Consider the following 12,647-nt stretch of genomic DNA (forward strand, 5'->3'; position numbering starts at 1 on the left):
TATATATGTCCCTAACGGGCTCCCTCTGGTGGTGTGAGGTGGAAGGGTGGAGGTGTTTGAATGTAGTGAGGGCCTCTTGTGGAGAAGTCCATCCATGCACCCTGGATCCTGTGGTATCTGTGAACAGCAGGGTGCCACACATTCACTGGCTAACAACAACCATGACATAGAAAATTGCATAATTAGAATTATACTACTTAGATCATCAATATCAACTCAGCTGGAGTCCAACATCCAGCACCACTACCAATCAGCTGTATGAGGTCCAAGTGCTGAGAAGCAGAGAGCATAAAATTTACTAACGCTTAACTGCAGTCAAAATGTCCTCTAGTATTACCATCAGCACTAAACTGTGTGCCAGTAGTTTATGGCATGTGTGTATACAAGTATCACATCACCAAAGGCCAAACTCAATGCCAAGAGTCCCATGGAGTGGTGTAACACACTAGAGCAGTAGACTCTGAAGCAGTGGAAACATGATTTGTGCAGTGATGACTCTCACTTCTCTATCTGCCATCTGATGGACAAGTCTGGGTTTGGCAAATGTCAGGAGAACATTACCTGCCTGACTACATAGTGCCACCTATAAAGCTTGATGGAGGAGATATCATGCTGTGAGGTTATTTTCCAGAGATTGGAATGTGAGGAGCTGCCCACTTACTAAAGACTAAGACACTTTTCCAGCACGGAGCACCAGTTCCGTCGCTATTATTATTGTGTTTTATTAGAGATTTGCTGGCTGTGTTTTATTAATGCTCTGCTTGCTCATCAGTTTATGTACACTAATTTTAGTTGTAAATTGTCTAGCATTCCAGTAATCTCATCAGTATCTCAGGAGCCTTCAATCATTGTCCAAACAGCATCTAGGCCCATTGTGTGAATGTTGATTGTGGACACAGTGGAGCAGTCACTACTAGAGATGAGCGGTGTTCGACTAGAACTGTTCGCCAATCTCAAATTCGAGCTGTTTTGGGCGGTGTTCGAGTTGTTCGACGAACCCGAACGATTTGCAAAAAATTCGGCTGTTCGAGGTTATGTTCGATAACTGTTCGTGCACCAAAAGCGTGTCCTGCATGTCTGGCGCTATTTAGAGCACCAATCATGCAGGGATTGTCTGCCACTCACTGTAATGCCACAGCCATGGTGGTTGTGGCATTACAGTGATTGCCCAAATCGATGGGAACAGTGCCAACAGTGAAACATGAAAAGCCGGCAATTCAGCAGCGGCATACACCTGTACCCGACAATTTAGAACCGAAAGAATAGAGCTTCACACATAGATTAGATAGATATAAACATGTCAGCCACATATATACGAAGTACACTGAAAGTGCTGCTTACTGTACTTGTCATTTAGCGTAAAGGATTTATCAAAAAAAATAATAGTGTTTTCATGCACCGTCTCTTTAAAAAAGCCGGCCGGCAATTCAGCAGCGGTACCCAACAATTTATAACAGACAGAATAGAGCTTCACACATAGATTAGATAGATAGAAACATGTCAGTCACATATATATGAAGTACAGTGATAGTGTTGGTTACTGTACTTGTCATTTAGTATTAAAATAAAGGATTTATTATTAAAAAAATTGGCGTGGGGTTCCCCTTAATTTTAGGCTCTAGCGGAGGTTAAGCAGACGGCTGGGGCAGATGTTTGAAGCCTGGGAAAGGGGTAATACCCACGGAGCTTCCCAGGCTACTAATATCAGCCCCCAGCTGAATACATAGCCTTTACTAGCTATTAAAATGGGGGACCCCCCAAAAAAAATGACGTGGGGTCCCCCCTAATTTAATAGCTAGCAAAGGCTAGGCAGACAGCTGGGGGCTGATATTAATAGCCCAGGAAGGGAGCCATGAATATTGGCCCCCTCCCAGGCTAGAAACACCAGCCGTCAGCCGCCCCAGAAATGGCGCATTCATAGGATGCGCCAATTCTGGCACTTAGCCTCGCTCTTCCACGCTGCCCTGGTGCGGTGGCAGGGGGTAATAGGGTTGGGGTTGATGTCAGCTTATAATGCCAGCTGACATCAAGCCCAGGTTAGTAATGGAGAGGCGTCTATAAGACACCCCCATTACTAACCCCATAGTCAAAGTTAAAAAAAACACAAACACCCAGAATAAAGTCCTTTAATTGAAATAAAGACACAATCCTTTATTGTTCTAAATTAAACCATACTTACCATCACGCCCATTCCAGCTGAAGCCAACGATCTCCTGCAATAAAAGAAAAATAATAAAGCAACCTCATCCTTACCTTTCCATGGTTCCCACGACAGCTTCAGCTCTGCTACATCGAGATGACAGGCTGGACCGCAGCAGAACGCTGCCATCCAGCCTCTCATCCCGCAGACACTGAGAAGCGCAGGCTTGCTTGCGCTGCTCAGCGTCTCTCTGTGACGACATCCAGATGAGCCGAGTTCATGTCCAATGAACTCGGCTCACCTCATGCACGTCACTGACAGCGTGGGAAAATTCTCACGCTGAAGCGGTGAGTGCAGGAGAATTCTCCCAAGCTGTCAGTGACGTGCATAAGGTGAGCTCATGTCCAATGAACTCAGCTCACCTCCTGCACGTCACTGACAGCGTGGGAGAATTCTCCTGCACTCAGCGCTTCAGCGTGAGAATTCTCCCACGCTGAAGCGCTGAGTGCAGGAGAATTTTCCCACGCTGTCAGTGACGTGCATAAGGTGAGCTCATGTCCAATGAACTCAGCTCACCTCCTGCACGTCACTGACAGCGTGGGAGAATTCTCCTGCACTCAGCGCTTCAGTGTGAGAATTCTCCCACGCTGAAGCGCTGAGTGCAGGAGAATTTTCCCACGCTGTCAGTGACGTGCATGAGGTGAGCCGAGTTCATTGGACATTAACTCGGCTCATCTGGATGCCCTCACAGAGAGACACTGTGGAGCGCAAGCAAGCCTGCGCTTCTCAGTGTCTGCTGGATGACAGGCTGGATGGCAGCGTTCTGCTGCGGTCCAGCCAGTCATCTCGATGTAGCAGAGCTGAAGCTGTCATGGGAACCATGGAAAGGTAAGGATGATGTTGCTTTATTATTTTTCTTTTATTTCAGGAGATCGTTGGCTTCAGCTGGAATGGGCGTGATGGTAAGTATGGTTTAATTTAGAACAATAAAGAATTGTGTGTTTATTTCAATTAAAGGACTTTTTTCTGGGTGTTGTATTTTTTTTAAATACTTTACTAGAAATTCATGGTGGTCATGTCTAATATTGGCGTGACCCCATGAATTTCGGGCTTAGGGCCAGCTGATAATGCCAAGCTGGCCCTAACCCCTTTATTACCCAGTGAGCCACCGCATCAGGGCCCTGGATGAGTTGGGTACAGCGCCAGAAGATGGCGCTTCTATGAACGCGCCATTTTCCGGGGTGGCTGCGGACTGCAATTTGCAGCGGGGGTGGCCCAGAAAGCTTGGGCCTCCCTGCGCTGCGGATTCCAGCCCCCAGCTGCCTAGTTGTACCTGGCTGGACACAAAAACAGGGCGAAGCCCCACGTCAATTTTCTTTAAATTATTTCATGAAATAATTAAGAAAAAAAGGGCTTCCCTATATTGTTGTGTCCGGCCAGGTACAAATAGGCAGCTGGTGGTTGGGGGCAGCCCGTTCCTGCCTGCTGTACCTGGCTGGACACAAATATAGTGCGAAGCCCCAAGTCAATTTTTTTTAAATTATTTCATGAATTTCGTGAAATAATTTAAAAAAATTGAAGTGGGGCTTCGCACTATATTTGTGTCCAGCCAGGTACAGCAGGCAGGAACGGGCTGCCCCCATCCACCAGCTGCCTATTTGTACCTGGCCGGACACAACAATATAGGGAAGCCCTTTTTTTCTTAATTATTTCATGAATTTCATGAAATAATTAAAAAAAATTGAAGTGGGGCTTCGCACTATATTTGTGTCCAGCCAGGTAACAGCAGGCAGGAACGGGCTGCCCCCAACCACCAGCTGCCTATTTGTACCTGGCCGGACACAACAATATAGGGAAGCCCTTTTTTTCTTAATTATTTCATGAAATAATTTAAAGAAAATTGACGTGGGGCTTCGCCCTGTTTTTGTGTCCAGCCAGGTACAACTAGGCAGCTGGGGGCTGGAATCCGCAGCGCAGGGAGGCCCAAGCTTTCTGGGCCACCCCCGCTGCAAATTGCAGTCCGCAGCCACCCCGGAAAATGGCGCGTTCATAGAAGCGCCATCTTCTGGCGCTGTACCCAACTCATCCAGGGCCCTGGTGCGGTGGCTCACTGGGTAATAAAGGGGTTAGGGCCAGCTTGGTATTATCAGCTGGCCCCAAGCCCAAAATTCATGGGGTCACGCCAGTATTAGACATGACCGCCATGAATTTCTAGTAAAGTATTTAAAAAAAAACACAACACCCAGAATAAAGTCCTTTAATTGAAATAAAGACACAATTCTTTATTGTTCCAAATTAAACCATACTTACCATCACACCCATTCCAGCTGAAGCCAACGATCTCCTGCAATAAAAGAAAAATAATAAACCAACCTCATCCTTACCTTTCCATGGTTCCCACGACAGCTTCAGCTCTGCTACATCGAGATGACTGGCTGGACCGCAGCAGAACGCTGCCATCCAGTCTGTCATCCCGCAGACACTGAGAAGCGCAGGCATGCTTGCGCTCCTCACTGTCTCGCTGTGACGGCATCCAGATGAGCCGAGGTCATGTCCAATGAACTCAGCTCACCTCCTGCACGTCACTGACAGCGTGGGAAAATTCTCCTGCAATCAGCGCTTCAGCGTGAGAATTTTCCCACGCTGTCAGTGACGTGCATGAGGTGAGCCGAGTTCATTGGACATGAACTCGGCTCATCTGGATGTCGTCACAGAGAGACGCTGAGCAGCGCAAGCAAGCCTGCGCTTCTCAGTGTCTGCGGGATGAGAGGCTGGATGGCAGCGTTCTGCTGCGGTCCAGCCTGTCATCTCGATGTAGCAGAGCTGAAGCTGTCGTGGGAACCATGGAAAGGTAAGGATGAGGTTGCTTTATTATTTTTCTTTTATTGCAGGAGATCGTTGGCTTCAGCTGGAATGGGCGTGATGGTAAGTATGGTTTAATTTAGAACAATAAAGGATTGTGTCTTTATTTCAATTAAAGGACTTTATTCTGGGTGTTTGTGTTTTTTTTTAACTTTGACTATGGGGTTAGTAATGGGGGTGTCTTATAGACGCCTCTCCATTACTAACCTGGGCTTGATGTCAGCTGGCATTATAAGCTGACATCAACCCCAACCCTATTACCCCCTGCCACCGCACCAGGGCAGCGTGGAAGAGCGAGGCTAAGTGCCAGAATTGGCGCATCCTATGAATGCGCCATTTCTGGGGCGGCTGACAGCTGGTGTTTCTAGCCTGGGAGGGGGCCAATATTCATGGCTCCCTTCCTGGGCTATTAATATCAGCCCCCAGCTGTCTGCCTAGCCTTTGCTAGCTATTAAATTAGGGGGGACCCCACATCATTTTTTTTGGGGGGTCCCCCATTTTAATAGCTAGTAAAGGCTATGTATTCAGCTGGGGGCTGATATTAGTAGCCTGGGAAGCTCCGTGGGTATTACCCCCTTCCCAGGCTTCAAACATCTGCCCCAGCCGTCTGCTTAACCTCCGCTAGAGCCTAAAATTAAGGGGAACCCCACGCCAATTTTTTTAATAATAAATCCTTTATTTTAATACTAAATGACAAGTACAGTAACCAACACTATCACTGTACTTCATATATATGTGACTGACATGTTTCTATCTATCTAATCTATGTGTGAAGCTCTATTCTTTCTGTTCTAAATTGTCGGGTACAGATGCTGAATTGCCGGCCGGCTTTTTTAAAGAGACGGTGCATGAAAACACTAATATTTTTTTTAATAAATCCTTTACACTAAATGACAAGTGCAGTAACCAACACTGTCACTGTGCTTCTTATATGTGTGACTGACATGTTTCTATCTATCTAATCTATGTGTGATGCTCTATTCCTTCTTGTCTAAATTGTCGGGTACCGGTGTATGCCGCTGCTGAATTTGCCGGCCGGCTTTTTTAAAGAGAGTGTCTTCTGAGCAGTTTGTCAGCTTTTGGACACCTTTGCAGGTGTTTTCTATGTGTTTCTATGTGTTTTTGTTTGCCTGCCATTGGTTTTAACGGTGTTCGACGGTGTTCTAAGGTGTTCGACGAACAGTTCGACGAACAGTTCCTCGAACATCCCGGTGTTCGACGAACCGAACCGAACCCGAACACTACGGGGGTGGCTCAACACTAGTCACTACAGGGGGTCTTACATGCTGTCTCAGGTGAAGGCTCCTGGAATATTCTTCATTGTTTCACAAAAAAGTAAATGCTTAAGGGGGAGGGTGTCATCACTTCTGACCTTTGAGAGGGCTGAGCCCAGAGAGAGAAGCGACATGTTTTAGTGAGGAGTAGGTGGAATGACATTGAAGGAATAGGATCGAGACTAAAAACCTGAAAGGATGGATGGATCAACGGTATATGGAGTGTTGGAGATCAGTTACCGATTGGACTGGATAAAAATGGTACCGTTGTGGGATCTGTCATCTGGATTTAAACTTTCTTAAAGGATTGATGCTACTCCATACCTGTGTTTACATAATTTTACCTGTCGTCTGGAGGATCGGGGACTCTGACTACTGACTATACTGGCACAAAGGCAGTGAAACTACTGTCCTGGGAAGGGGATCTTGTGGACTCAAGACAATTGTATTTTGGACATTTACCTGGAATTGCTGTATTACCATGGTTGTGAGGAATAAAATATTATTGCATTGTTAACCTGCCTAGGCAATTATTAAAACCCCGAACCTCAAATCTTTACATTTTATATGAAGAGATATCTTAATATTTCAACACACCAAGACATTAGGAAAATTGTATGCGCCTAACTTTGTGGGAACAGTTTGGGGGAGACCCTATGTTATTCCAACATGACTGTGCCCCAGGGCGCAAAGCAAGGTCCATAAATGCATAGTTGGGTGGGTTTAATATGGAAAATCCTGACTGGCCCACAAAGATCCCTGATCTCAACACCATCCAATACCTTTGGGATGAATTAGAAAAGACATTAAGAGCCAGACCCTGTCCTTCAACATCAGTATCTGACCTCACAAGTGATCTTCTGGATGAATAGTAAAAAATGTACCATCCAAAATCTTGTAAAAAGTTGACCCAGAAGAATGGAAGCTGTTATAGCACCAAAGAGGGGAACAACTCCATATTAATGTCTATCGATTTAGAATGGGATGTCATAAAAGCTGCTGTAGGTGTACTGTGGAGGGGATCCAACACTTTTGTCGATATAACAACAAGAGCCTTAGAAAATGGCTGAAATGAGTGCAAGGGCGAAGATGTTGCAAGCTGCAACATTTAGGAGCGAGAGTGATCCCATGTTCTTAGTGTGTGTTGTGGTCGCTATTCTATTATTTCACAGTTTTTGCTCTCTTTATGCTAGCACCACTTTAAGTGCTGGTATCTTTACATCTTACCTGTAAGCCTATGTTCACACACGTTATGTCTTGCTGTGTATTTTGCAGCAGATTTTTATGCAAATTTTCAGCTGCGTCTTGCAGTACCAGCAAAGTCTATGAGAAACCACAATTCTCTGTTCACACTTGTTGCTTTTTGTTTGCTGCGTATTTTCTGCCTTGGTTGCATTTTTGGAAAATAGAGCATGTCACTTCTTTCAGCATTTTTGCAGCGTTATTGCAGAGTTTTTTCACCCATAAGAAGTAATGGGTGGTGAAAAAAATGTTGCAAAAACGCACCTGCGTTTTTTCAGCATTTTTGATGGCAAAATAGAATGGGATGCCTTTTTCACATATATACATGCCTAAATAGAGACAGAAGGACAGTGAAAAAACGCATCAAAAACGCATAAAAAAACGCAGGAAAACCTGCATTTTTGAAGCAGCTGTTTTCCTGCCACAGAAAAGTTGTCAGCAGATTTGCAGCAGATTTAGCAGCAGAGAAAAACACAACCGGTGTGAACATAGCCTAGATGCCTTATGGGCCATTTGTTTCTTTGTTAACCACAGGCACAATATAAACTTTAACGAAGATTAAAAAAATATTTTGGAAAAAAAAGCATTGAGGATCACCCAGGTCTAGAGAAGCCTTCTGTACTATATACAGGGACATGGAGTAACCCATATATGCTTTTAAGCAACCAGGAGAGGAGGCACCCTTGCCTAAATTATGTATTTTTATATAATTTGGTAATTAGCCAAATGGTGGCATCTTGGAATGTTACAGTGTGTAATCCGCATTATACAGCTTGTTAATGTCATTCTTCATAGTAGCTATAAATTACTTTTACTGACAAACGAATCAGCCCAACATAGCACAGTTCAAAGAGAAATCTCCAGGTCAAAAGATCATCTTTACCCAAAATCATTACCACCCTAAATGTATTCTCAAAGTAACACCCTAAGCCCCAGATATCTCACCACAACTTGCAAACATGGACATTTTTATGAACTGGAAGAGAAATTACCCTGAAATATAAATCTAAATTAATGTTAAAGTGAATCGTGTAAATTACTTCTAAAGCAAACGGGTCAGAAAAGCAAATACATCATTGTGTCATATATGTGACAAAGTGTGTTGTGATTCAACAAAGTATTACATGGCAATTGGCCAAAAATAATCACATTTTTCAAAGTAAATTGCTTCATTTTTTATTTTTTCCTTTGAATGCTTGGCCCACTCATTCAGAGTGTTAACTCCCATAGTTTGTGCCGTGGACACAAAAATATATACAGGTAGATCTCACTAAATTAGAATATCATCAAAAAGTTAATTTATTTCAGTTCATCAATACAAAAAGTGAAACTCATATATTATATAGAGTCATTACAAACTGAGTGATCTATTTCAAGTGTTTATTTCTGTTAATGTTGATGATTTTGGCTTACAGCCAATGAACACACAAGTCATTATCTCAGTAAATTTTAATAATTAACAAAAAAAACACCTGCAAAGGCTTCCTAAGCATGTAAAAAGGTCCCTTAGTCTGTTTCCGTAGGCTCCACAATCATGGGGAAGACTGCTGACTTGACAGATGTCCAGAAGGCAGTCATTGACACACTCCACAAGGTCCCAGAGTTCCAATTTTCATTTGGAAATCAAGGTCCCAGAGTCTGGAGGAAGAGTGGAGAGGCCACAATCCAATCTGCTTGAGGTCTAGTGTGAAGTTTCCACAATCAGTGATGGTTTGCTGGTGTAGGTCCACTGTGTTTTATCAAGACCACAGTCAGCGCAGCCGTCTACCAGGAAATTTTAGAGCACTTCATGCTTCCCTCTGCCAACAAGGTTTTTGGAGATGGAAATTTCATTCTCCAGCAGGACTTGGCCCCTGTCCACACTGCCAAAAGTACCAATACCTGGTTTACAAACAACAGTATCACTGTGCTTGATTGGCTTATGGTGTGGCACCCATGCTCCCCTGACCTCAACCCCATTGAGAATCTCTGGAGCATCATCAAAAGGAGTGTCTATGATGGCAGGAGGCAGTTCACATCTAAGCAGCAGCTCTGGGAGGGTATTCTGTCCTCATGCAAAACAATTGAAGCAGAAACCATCCAAAACCTGACAAATTCAATGGACGAGAGAGTTCAGAAGCTCCTTTCGAACAAGGGGTCCTATGTGCAAATGTAACATCACCTAGAATAAAGTTTTGAGTTGAAAACTGTTTGATTTCAGTTTGTAATAACCTGCTAATGCTTATAATTTAAAAAATGACCATTTTTTTTGTTCGTTATTAAAATGAAAAGGTTGAAAACTCTGCTGTGCATAATAATTTGGAACATGCATTTTGAGTGCAGTTTGAGTTTTTTATTTTTTAAAAAATATACTGTTATCATAGGCAGTTTGTACAAAAACCTTTCAATTGTACTCTAATAGTTATTTGACTGGAAAATTACAATGACTGCAATTCATATAGGTAATTTGGGAAAATCTGAGAAAATATTATTTGCATAATAATTTGGAACACAGTGTACAGCGCTCTGCTATTGGTGAACACATGAATTCCACTATTGCTACACATGCATGAAGGTGAAGCATTTTGCACACATTTTAATCAAAGTGTGTGAGCCCATTTGCCAACAACAAGTACTCATTTTCAGATGGGGGCCTAAACCAAAAATTCACCTCTGTTTATGCCAAATGAGCTGGGGAGGAATAGCAGCCAGCTATACTTTGATCTAATTAAAACAGTCTTGTAAAGTTGCTAGAATAGGGTTCACAGACTTTGGAAGTAACTTATTCCTTCCAGTTCACAATGCACAAAAATCTAGAAAGTAATCTTGTACCTGAACATTCGTTATTTCTATAGGTATTGATTGCTGGCCAAATTTTTGATTTTTCTGCGTTATGCATTGGGAGGAGTGGCTACTTACAAAGTCCTGGCACCCTATATGACGCACCCCTGGGCCTGTGTCGCGCAGCGTTGCGCACGCGGGAGCTTACCCGGAGCTGGATCTGTTGAGGGTTGTAGTCTCGTGGCGGTGATCCGGTCCGTGCCCAGGGAGTCAGACTAAGTGGCGCTGTATCAGCGGTAGATGATGGACGACTACGCCACCCGTTGAATGCAGCTATGGAGCTGCCGCTGCAGGACAGTCCGCTGAGGCCGGTGGATGGATGGTGCAGCGTAGATGGTATAACCCCCAACGGGAGGGGTATGGCCTCAGGGCAGCAGGTGTGGATGATGGGGGTAGCAGGAACCACTCAGAGACGGTGCGGTGTAATTCAGGGTCTTTACTGGTAACAACGATAGACCCTCCCGGAGTACTTGCTAGTGAACGGGGCCTGGTCAGTCCTTGAGCAGATGGGATCTCCCCTGGCCAGGCGGAGTTGTAGGCCTCCCAAACTGACTGTACTCTTCTGGCTACCTTGCTAGAAGAGGATATAAGTAGCCCACGTCCCTGAGTGTACCGTGTGGTGCTCACCCGTATGGCCGGTGACTCGGGGCCTTCTAATGGCTTCCGCTCCACGATGGCGGTGCTGGTCCCACGCGTGTGACCGTGCCTTCGGGTTTCTGGGCCTGAGGACCTGAAATCCCCTGCCGGTCGGCTTCTGCTGCTGGGTAAGAGTTAGTCCCCACAGCCTCGGACGCCGGGTCCGGTAAGAAAGCTTCTCAGTCAGGGCGAGCTCTGCAGGTTGCCAGCCCCTGACTCGTAGTAGTATTGCTTCTGCTGTTTCTTGTCTCTACTCTCCTTGACTGCTAACCCTGCTTCAGCCCCGGGTTTATATAGGGGAAGTTCTTCCCCTCCCAAGACTGGGCAGGAGGTGTGGCATGCACAGGATCCCTGACCAAAGGACCTCCCACCTGCTCTCAGACATAATATCTCTATCACTGTGGCAACCAGACCCCTGGGGTGTCACATATACATGTATCTTTCCAAGACTGTTTTTAATTAGGCCAAAATATAGCTGAATGCTGCACTTCCCCAGTTCATTTGAAGTCTAGGAACAAGTGGCGAGTCTTTAGTTTAGGGTCCCATCTGAAAGAGGTCCCTTAGTTGTTAGCAGATAGGTTCACACATTTAGGTAAAAATGTAGTTAAGAACCTCTAGTTTTTATGTGGGTAGAGGTGAGTGAATCGATTTGCAGGAACCTGGTCCAGCAACCACGTCGGTATTCCATGGCCACCATAGGGAACCCAGCAAACCCGCCTCCTACCAGCTGGTGTGGCGCCCTGCTACGCATGGTGCCACAGAACACAGAAGAGTGCATGGATTGACTTCTCCACAAGAGGCCCTCACACATTCACACACCTCCACCCTACCAGTAGGAAGAAGTAGCAAGGGGGCAGAGGAGCATACCAAGCTCACCCCGATATATATACCAGACGCCGGGTCCGTGCCTACAGGGACATTTATACTAAGTAGGAACCACCGGAACCCCTGGAGGACTATAGGTCCCAGGTTCACCAAACGCTGATTGCAGTACCAGGGCTAGGAGTCACGGAGGTCCCAGCGTCCAGGGAGAGTGATCTCCAAAGAAAAGGCCCTACGACCAAGTCAGCAGGTGCCAAGAGAGACAGTAACCAAGCTAGGCCTAGCTCCAGGCAGGCCAGAAGCTTAGAGAGTAAAGCAACGGATCAGGAGGCCCTATACCCGCTCACTGGGGAGAGTCCAAAAGTGCGCCCTTCACCTGGAGTACCCTGGACTGTGCCTGCAGCATCACCAGTAAAGGTACTGAAGCTTACCCCCGTGTGAGTGTCTGTCTTTCCTCCGGGACTGTCCTGCCGTCTCTCCCCTGCAGCACCATCCATTATACACCCCACGCTGCCCTGGAGCTAGCTCTACCTGTGGACAGCCACACCATCCCTGCTGCCGTAACACCACCTCCAGAGGACTGCTCCGCAGCCGCGGCACCCCTTAGCCGCATTCCACAGGTGGCGTCACGAACTGTCCAAATCCCCCATATCTATCCCCCTTTTACTGACTGCCCTGGGTCACGGACCGGGCCAGCTACCGTGATATCCCCCAGCAACCAGAGGCCCGGCTGTCGAGTACCCCACGGCCCAGGGGGCGCATCACTGGCATCCCTGGCACTTCTGCTGATTTGTATGCCCGGTGCAACCTCATGGTTACAGCTTGAAAAATACCGGTGACAGGTTCAAATG

The sequence above is a fragment of the Phyllobates terribilis genome, unplaced genomic scaffold, assembly GCF_046119375.1.
Source record: "Phyllobates terribilis strain yellow unplaced genomic scaffold, ASM4611937v1 Scaffold_1__5_contigs__length_1240528914, whole genome shotgun sequence".
Lineage (NCBI taxonomy): Eukaryota > Metazoa > Chordata > Amphibia > Anura > Dendrobatidae > Phyllobates > Phyllobates terribilis.